The sequence below is a fragment of the Euprymna scolopes genome, chromosome 2, assembly GCF_053919585.1.
Source record: "Euprymna scolopes isolate OS-2025 chromosome 2, ASM5391958v1, whole genome shotgun sequence".
In the NCBI taxonomy this organism is placed as follows: domain Eukaryota; kingdom Metazoa; phylum Mollusca; class Cephalopoda; order Sepiida; family Sepiolidae; genus Euprymna; species Euprymna scolopes.
This window is the reverse complement of record NC_136483.1, coordinates 35,727,204-35,738,181: the sequence shown is the minus strand read 5'-3', so window position 1 is coordinate 35,738,181 and position 10,978 is coordinate 35,727,204.

Here is a 10,978-nt window from a genome sequence, read left to right as displayed (position 1 = left end):
TATATATACACATATATACACACACGATATATATATGCACATATATATACACACATATATACACGCACATATATATATACACACACATATATATACACATATATATACACGCATATATATACACCACATATATATATACCCACACATATATATACATGCACACACATATATATATATATATACACACACATTATATATATATATATACACACACACACATTATATATATATATATACGAGGACAAAGCAAGAAGTTTTACACTTTGAACAAAGTTTTTTTAATTAAAATGTGCAATAACAAGACGAGTATGTAAAACCGTTTTTATAATAAGCTTATTAAATAGCAAAGTTTGTTTTTATTTTTATATAAAAAGTTGTAAAAATATTTGTAAATAAAATTATGTGTCTTAATTTTTTATTTTGTTTGCTCATAGTACAAACATGTAAACTTTTTTATTCTATATTTTATGTACAAAGTTTTGTTATAAACACACATTTTTAAATTTTAAATAAAACTGTTATCCAATAAAACCATTTTTAAATGATAATCTCCTAACTTTACCATCGTTTGCAGGCAAAGATTTTGTTTTTATGAAAAAATAAATTATTAAAAAATTGTAAATAAAATGTATTTAAACAATGTTTTTCGTTTGTTTGCCTGCGGTAAAATTTTATTTAATCTGTAAAGTTTAAAAGAATTATATTTGTATATTTTTTTATTACTCTGTAAAGTGTATACAATTTAAAATAGTGTTTTTTGATTAAAATGTTTTTGCGTATTACCCCTTTTTCGACGGCTTATAATGGCAAAGTTAAAAATATTTGTATTAAAAAAGCAATTTTAATGACAAGCTTATTTTGTTATACGCCTATTTTTTATTAACAACAAGCTTTTTATAAATAAAACCGTTGTTAAATAGTAAAACTTTTTTCGTTAATAAAAATCTGTGACCTAAAAGTTATAAAAGTATGATTCAACTTAGAACTTCCGGTTCAGTTGAATCGCAAAAAGAGGATCACGTAAACATTGTATTCCTTCTACCCTAATTGATATTCTACTAATAGACTATCTAGTACTTACCTTTCCCAATACAATTGATATAAAAAGAATTTAACCATGGCCTCCTTGCGTCCCCAAGAAATAACTTCTGCGACGGTAAATGAACTTCAACAGATTAAGTTTTCACTACTGTCTCTCCATGATAAAGTTGTAATTAAGAAAAGAAGCCGTTCAACACCTGCTATTCAAATATCTCAGCCAGGCATTAGCAACAACAAAGTGTATATTCGTAGCTTTAATGGTACCAACGGAAAAGTTAGCTTTGCGGCTGTGAACTAAAAAAGGCATTGTTCTGCTTTCCTTATTTGTTGTTAGGGGGTGATGTAACATGGACAAAAGATAGTTTCAGAACTATTAGCAAAATGAAAGATAGAACTGAAAAGCATGAGAAGCACGTTGACAATGTAGTTTCCCTATCAATTTTGGGGACCATAAATATTAAAGCAAAACTTAGTGAGGCCTGCAGACTTTCAATCAATCATCATAACATAAGAAGAACCGATCAATCATCATAACATTAAGAAGAACCGTGAAATTTTATCTAAAATAATAGATTGTATTTTCTTTTGTGGGAACTTTGAAACTCCCTTAGGAGGACATGATGAAAAAGATGATTCAGTAAATCCAAGTGTATTTAGAGGATTTTTAAATTTTGCATCTTAATTAGATCCAGGTTTAAAGAATCACTTAGAAACCAGTAATGTCTTCAAAGGTGTTTCCAAGACTATTCAGAATGACATACTGTCTTTTACAAATATACCATGATGAAATAAGGGCAGAAATTAGCAAAGCTTCCTTTGTAGCTTTCATGGCTGATGAAATAACAGATGTGTCTGAACATACACAAATGATCATTGTTTTACGGTACGTCTTGGATGAAAAAATACTTGAACGCATTTGGGGATTCTTTATTCCAGAAAACCAAACCGCTGATGGGATATCAAAATGTATTCTACAACAATTAGATATAATCCTTCAAGGGAATCGCCAAAACTGATAGCTCAGACATTTGATGATGCAAATGTTATGAAAGGCAAAAAAGCTGGTGCTCAGGCGAAAATAAAAGCAGTTTATAGTAATGCGCATTTCACTCACTGTTATGCGCATCAACTTAATTTAATAATGAGGAATGCAGCAAGCATTACACGAAATGCTAGAATATTTATCTCTAACATTTTGGCTATTCCGAATTTCTTTTCTAGATCACCACAGCGTCTGTCCATTTTTCAAGAAGCATCTGGATGCAAGCATTCTACGTGTATCCGCCACAAGGTGGAACTTTAACATACATAAATAGAGTTCACGAAAATGTTCAAGCATAAAAAACTGTCACTGAAATTCAGTTAACATCATATGTAGATGAGACCGTTGCATAAGCGACAGGAATTCTGAAATATTTGAACGATGAAAATTTCATATTTTGGTTTGAGCTATTTTATAAAATTATATCTCATGTTGAAATTATTTCTCGGGAAATTAGCATATATAAAGTCAATGAATACATAACAAATTTCAAAACTGCTATTTTAGAGATAAGAAACACCAAATACTGTGAAAATTCTTCCCAAACACTCAAGGGCGAAGCTAAATAACTGTGTGACTATATATCTGTTGATATAACGGACAGATATTCTTCAACTAAACATTTAATACTTGCTAAATTGTTTTACAAGATAAGCTTTGCTAGTTTAAAAAAAAAAAAACTACCTACAGAAGAGATATCCTTGACAACTGAAGCATATCCCATGATTGACAAAGAAAAGTTTGAAACTGAGCTAGAAATATTTTATAGTAGGTCAGATATCCATGAGTATTGCAAAGTAATTGATCTCCTGAAATTTATTTTGGAAAACAATTTAAACGATGTTCTTAGTGAAATCACAAAACCCATAAAAATTATCTTGACAATTCCCATGACTACATAAGAGATAGAACGTTGTTTTTCAACTCTGAAAAGAATTAAAACTTTTCTAAGGAACACCATGGGTTGCGAAAGACTAAATGAACTTGCAGTGCTTTCAATTGATAAAAAAGTTCTTCAGCAGTCATTCAGAAGTTAAGGAGAAAATTATCAATCTTTTCTCACAAATTAAAACAAGAAGAATGGAATTTACTATCAAATGAATGTAATAAGTAAAATATTTACATCTATTTAGAATTCCTTTAAGTTATTGTATTTTTATACGTGTGCATACGTATAAATTATGTATATTTTTATGTTTGTTTTATTTTTACACAATATTAAAACAATAGGTGTTTTCTTTATAACAGCGCCCTCGCCAATCTTAGGCATGAGCCGTCACTGACTTATGGAGAGGCTACGTTCTCCTTTCTTTTGATATTGAATTTCTAACGACAACATCATACCTCCAGATACTCAGGAGTTCAACCTTTGATTAGGTTTATTAAGACTTAGCAATAAAAACTCAAAAACAAAAGACAATGCTATTTCCTTTATAGGGGAACAATATTTTGGCTACGGGATTTCAATCCTGTGGACGAAAACCGCCTAGAGTTCCTGCCTATAAAAGGAGAGAGAAACAACTCACTAAAGATTCGTTCGTCGGGAAGACTCGCAAACATACTCTCGACACTAAAATGCACAAACACACGGTTGACATGAGACGCTTAACTCAACGACTTGTAGAGAGACACAATGAACAACTACAATATAATAACACCCTCTTAAGCATGACAGACAAAGCAAACGCTATTTCTATCCTAAACGTTACAGACAAAAGAAAATGTTATTTCCATATTAAGGTGCTGAATAAAAGAAATACTGTTTCCTTATGAAGCAAAGGAAAATGCCATTTTCATGTGACAGACAAATTCTACTTCAAATTTAAGCAATGACAGACAAAAGAAAATATTATTTTCAAATTTAATTTGATAAACAAAAAATGCTATTTTCATCTCAAGTATTATAGACAAAAAGGCAAAACATAACAGACAAAAGGAAATGCAATTTCTATCTTAAACATTATCACTAAACGAAAATGTTATTTTAAATGCTATTTCTATTTTCAAATAAGTGTGCCAGAGAAAGGAAAAAGCTAATTCTATCTTAAGCATGACAGACAAAAGAAAACAATATTTCTTACTTAAGCATTAAATACAAAAGAAAATGTTGTGTTTTACTGAAATACGACAGACAGAAGGAAATGCTATTTCAAACATGATAAAGGAAAATGCTTTTTCTACCTAAAGCGTGACAGACAAAAGAAAATTCTATTTTTAATTTAAGCATGACAGAGAGACAGAAAAAGCTACTTATATCAGATCATGGCAGATAAAGAAAATACTATTTCCAACTTTTGTCTTTGGGATTGATTTTTTGTCGTTGTTATTTTGGTGTGTTGAATAAAGTAAGCATGTTACCTTTTGATTTTATCCCAGCTGTCCTTTGCAATGCTTGGCTGCAAACTGTTCTTGCAATCTTAACTGAAGCATTGAAAGTAGGTTTACTAACAGAATGTGACCTGCTAACTTCTTACACAATGTTTTGCCAAACTGCATTCATAATGAAGAACTAAAACGTGTAAAACATGATTCCATACAAACATAATAAAGTACATGTGTTAATCCATTGGGGGTCTTTTTGCATCAGTTTATATCTCATGTTTCTTGCCAGATGTAATAACTAGTCGTACGACAAATAGTAATTACGTTGCAGAAAGTTATATACATACATATATATATATATATATATATATATATATATATATATTGCACTAGCTTACACCACTGCATTTATATTTGCCCTCTATCGCCCCCACAACAGTGGAGTTACTATCTTTAAGCGCATATCTGAGAAAATTGACCACATCCTGTCTGCTCATCCTTTGGCTAACATTCACATTTGCGGTGACTTCAATATCCATAATGTGGAATGGCTGACCCACTCAAATAAAACCGATAATGAGGGGAGGTTTTGTCATGATTTTGCCATTGCCTATGACCTCACTCAGATTGTTCACGAACCCACCCGTGTGCCTGATACACCCGGTCAATATGCAAGCCTTCTAGACCTTTTTCTATCCACTTCCCCTGAGCTGTGTTCATGTTCCGTTCTATCTCCTTTGGGATCCTCTGACCAGTTCGTTGTATCAGTTAAGATAAAAATGAAATGTAATAAGTCTTCAGACGTACCTCTCCACCGTACTGTATATCAATACCCTATGGCTGACTGGGATAGCTTCCGTACATTCATATCTGATCTACATCTGCATTCCATGTTTAAAAAGGATGTGTTCTCTATTGTATCAGACCTGACCAAATGGTTAATTGTAGGCATAGACCGATTCATACCATCAAAAAAATTCCAACAAAAACCTAACAGCCAACCATGGTTCTCCCCTGAATGTGCTGTAAAAAAGTAATAAAACATGCAAGAGAGCTATATGCTCAGTCCATTAAATCCAAAGTAGCTGAGCAGCGGCTCGGTTCCCACCAGTTCTGGCAAATAGCAAACAGGATCTTGAATAGAAGCATGCGTTCTATCCCAACCATCAGCAATGGACCTGAGGTCATCTCATCAGCATCAGACAAGGCCAGACTATTTGCCAAGAACTTTGCAGCTAATTTTACCCTATGCGACAATGACCATCAACTCCCTGTATTTCCTCCTATAACAGACAACACACTATGCAACATACAAATATCTGTGCGTGCGGTCGCCAAGCTAATCAAGAACCTTGATTCCAGTAAAGCAACTGGCCCTGACGGCATTCCAGTTATAGTGCTGAAAAAGCTCCAACCATAACTTGCCCCCATACTTACAAAACTGTTTAAGCGTTTCCTTAAGGAGAAGTGCTTTCCAACACCCTGGAAAACCTCATCAGTATGCCCTGTATTTAAGAATTCAGGTGATAAGTCATTTCCCTCTCAATACAGACCAATAAGTCTCCTGTGTGTCATGAGTAAGTTGTTGGAATCCATATTAAATAAAGAAGTAGTCAACCACCTCAACAGAAACAACATTCTTAGTGACATGCAATATGGTTTCCGCTCTGCAAGATCTACAGCAGATGTGCTAACGGTTATATCACATAGGATTAGTGAATCTCTTGACAAAGGTTTCCTTTCCAGGAGAATTGCTCGTGACATATCGAAGGCTTTCGATAAGGTATGACATAAGGGCCTACTTCACAAGATTTCCAGCTACGGTATTACTGGAAATGTTTTCTCAATCATTAAATCATTCCTCTCTGATAGGTTCATAAGAGTAGTGGTTGATAGGCAGAAATCAGAAGCCCACAGTATTAATGCTGGAGTCTCTCAGGGGTCCATACTGGGCCTAACTCTCTTCCTGATCTACATCAATGATCTCCCAAAACACATATTTAAATCATTCGTTGACATCTATGCTGATGACACGACCATCTATGGCAACACATCAAAGGCCGTAAATGACAAAGTTCTCTCTGCTTCTCTCTCCTCTGATCTTGAGCGCGTGGTACACTGGGGGAAGAGGTGGCTGGTCACTTTTAATGCATCCAAAACCAAGCTTCTATCTTTACATCATCAATGCTCTGATCCCCATCTGGCATCAATTGAAATGGATGGGTCTCGTCTTGGGGAGGCTCCATGTTTTGATAAGCTTCTGGGCTTGACCTTTACTACTGATCTGAAATGGAACACGTACATCAAATCTGTTGCCAGGGACGCTGGGAAAATGGTGGGATCCTTTTACCGCTCCAGAAGATATCTCACTACTGATGCAATTCTCTATCTGTATAAAAGCCAAGTACGTCCAAGGATGGAGTACTGCTGCCACATCTGGGCAGGAGCTGCTAAAAACAGCCTATCCTGCCTTGACAGAGTACAAAATAGACTTCGTGGTTTAGTGGAGGATGCCCTTTTCTCTTCCCTGCAATCTTTCTCCCACAGAAGAGACGTTGCGAACCTGTCTTTGTTTTATAGTTATTTCCATGGAAGGTGCTCGTCTGAGCTCCAATCCCTCGTCCCCCCCCCTCGCCAATCTTTCACGAGAAACACCCGTCTGGCTGAAACTACTGTCAATAATTTTCCCCACTCTTTATCTGTGCCTAAATCCAAACGTAGATTCCATGAGCAAAGCTTCTTTCTTAGAACTGCATGCCAGTGGAACTCTCTGCCGCTTGCCTGTTTCCCACCTGACTACAACTTGGACGTCTTCAAGTCCAACATATACAAACTCCTAACAAACCGCCCCCTTAAGTAAGACACTCTATCAAAAACCCCAATACTAATGATTACTACAATACTATCTCATTGATTACTGTACACTGATACACTTGATAAGTGGTGACCCCCATGTAAAAAAAAAAAATATATATATATATAGTTTTAATACCGACAGACACAAGTGTTTGATCCTTCCAGAATCATAAGTGCAGGAAGTTACGATTGCCACTGTTCATGGGATTCGAACCCCACAACAAAGCTCTCTCTGTCTCCATTCGCAAAGAACACAATCTCAAGGCCACCGTCAATAGCAACGATGTTCGATGGAATTTAAGCATTTATAAAGGCATAAACGTTATTAAATGTCGATCAACAGTGATCAAATGACTGGGAGGTTGCGATCTCGCACGTAAGCCAACTGCCCGACTTTTCTTTCACAGACAGTGCTCAACTGTTAAGAAACATACTTCTTAAAGAGGCAGAAATAATTATAATTATAAATAATTATTTTTAATACCGACAGACAGTAGTGTTTCATCCTTCCAGAATCATCAGTTCAGAAAGTTACGATTGCCAGCAGTCATGGGATTCGAACCTCGCAACAAAGCCATCTCTATCTCCATTTGCAAGGTGCACAACCCTAGGGTATCAAAGAAGTATGGAAGGATTCTTTAAATAGAGACTTATCGAGATAATAAAATGCTTAACAAATAAGGCAGAGAAAAATATTGATACTCGTGCATATAAATTTAATTATCAATTCAATAAGGAAAATATATCAATGGGAGTAAGGGTAATAAAAGCTCTTTATACCCAGGCATTTCGAAGCCTAATGCTTTTCATCAGAAGATGAGAAAGAGTGTTAGGAAACTCTCCACCCTCTATCCTAATATTTCATTCCTAATGTGCCTATTACTAGACATTGAATTTCTGTTTTGTTACCTAGCATCCTCTTTATTTTTATATTTTGTATAATACTGGTTCTTTTCTTCTTTTGATGAGAAGCATTTAATTTCTAATACAATAAATCGATCTCCATATTGGAACCACTTGACGAGAACATGCACACACTTTTAAATGATTTTTCATGTATCAATCTAAGGGCAATAATTAATGGTCCATGTGTGCTCGAGTACCAATTAAAAACTTACCTTTAAAAAATTGATTTTTAGGTGTATTTGGGGCTGTAATCCATATTGTTTTTCTTGCCTATAAGTAACTTGTGCATTATTTTTTAAATTTTATTTATTTGAGTACTTCGCACAAAATATGAATGTGCACAAACGAAAACAAACATGGCCACTAGTGAAAACAATACGGAATACTGACCTGAATAACCCTAAAAATCAACTTTTTAAAGGTATAAATTAATGGTCAATGTGCACTAGAGTACTGTAGTACACATTGACCATTAATAATTGCCCTTAGATTGATAAATGAAAAATCCTTTATATAAGAGGGATGTGCGTGTTCTCGTCGAGTGATTCAAATATGAGGGACTGCTTTATTGTATTAGAAACTGTGCACACATGTAAGTATAACAAAGAGTTTTCCTGTTAATTTAAAAATTATAAATGTTGGAGAATGAAACGTGAAGATTTTGTATTAAAAAAAGAAAAAATTTGAGAAAAGAAAAAAAATTAATCCAGTCAAAAACCTTTGTAAATGTCGGGTTATGAAACTTGAAGATAACCATAAATATGTATATAAGATAATCGGCAAAAGCAAATTTCAAGCTCTACCGTTCTCCCTCAAGTCAAGACTGTACTCTAATCGATCATATCTCTGATAGTACAGAGGCAGCACTCTCCTTAGATAGTAATGCTTAAATACATGTGTTTGGTGACTTTAATATCCACCATAAAAATTGGTTTGGTTTCTCAGGTTGCAAAGATGCAGCTGGATGCTCTACTTATAGCTTCTCTATAGCCTATTCCCTCACACAGACAGACATGTTTCCAAGCTGCTTTCTAGATAGTGACCACCAGCAAGCTTCACTTCTAAACCTATTCCTCACCACAGTACCTGAGGATTGTGAAACTTATACCCACAGTCCACTCGGAAACGCAGACCACCTAGTGGTATTAGTAGACATTGCACTTAAATCCCAACCCCAAGGTGAGGAGCCGGTGCTCAAAACGACAAGGTAATATAAAAGGGCTGACTAGGAAGCCATTAGAGAACATATCAGAGATGCTCCATGGACCACTATCTTCTCTCTGCCTGCTGAACAATGAGACAGTTGAATGGTGCTAAGTGGGTATTGAAGCACATGTCCGTGCACGGAAGTATTATAACAAACCTCACCCACCGCCATTGTTCACTATAGATCGTGCAGCTGCCATTACACAAAGACAGCATGTATTCCACCAGTTCATACATCATAAGTCAAATACAAATAGGCAAAATTTTATAGATGCTAGAAATCATTGTAAGGGATAAATAGCCAAAAGAAAATATGCTGAAATAACCAGGGAATGCATATAATCACAGAAGATAGGAACTTGTGATTTCTGGAAAATCTATAATTGTGTAGTGAATAAAAAGCAATCAGTAATTCCTCCACTATCCAGCAACCAAAACGTTGCATGCACGGCAACCGAAAAGACAAAACTTCTTGCTCGGTTATTTGCCTTCAACTCCACCCTAGAACCAACAAACAACTCCCTCCAAAATTTCCCTATGTGGACGGGAGCCATAATTGATGATCTGAAAATCGCCCCTTTCATGTCCGCGATATCATAAAAAACTTAGACACCATCTAGGCGTATGGGACTGATCTCATCCCTGCTATACCAATTCAGAAATGCTCGGCTGAGCTAGTCCCCATAATTTCCAAACTCTTCAACAAATGCCTTGCTGAATCTTGCTTCCCTAACAGCTGGAAGATGGCCTCTGTGGTAGGAATGTACAATAATTCTGGCAAAACAAAAGCTATTCTTAAGATCTGATTTTTTTCGATTTTCAATACTTATCGGATGAATTTCAGTACAAAACATATCTAAGAACACTGTCAGATATATAAATTAGCTTTGTGTGAAATTCACAAAAGATAGGCTCAGCCGTTTTGGAACCTATGAGGAAGGAACTCACACACACACAAAGTGACTTTTATATAACTCACACACACACACAAAGTGACTTTTATATAAGAGTGAATATATATATATATATATATATATATATATATATATATATATATATATATATATATATATATATATATATATATACACACACACACACGCACACAAAATTAATTTTATATAATAGTAAAGATTTTAAAACAATACAATCGAAAATTTCGTTTTTGGCACCGGAAAATAAGCACATATGTGTCCTATTCAGACACCTAAAAAAAATTTTAATAAATATTAGTGTTGGGATGATTAATCGAAATTGAGAATCGGAAAAATCAGAATTGTTTTGGGTAACTGGCATCAGAGTAAAAAAAAAACTGTGCTTGTTTTCTGATGCAAAAAATGGTTCTTTTAATTTTCCTTTTTTTTTTTTTGGTTTTATTTAAAATTTAATTTTCCATTGCTTGTTCAAATGATAAAATGAAGATTTAGTGACTTTAAACTAGCAGTAAAATTAAAATCCATATATTACTCCCCTCTCACAAGTGTATTTTTTATGCTTATGAAAATGTATGCACATATTATATGGGGTTTTACGATAATTCAAAAATAAAAACATAAACTAAACTCTATAAGTAAATATTTAGAGATTTTAAAAGAATTGGAATCA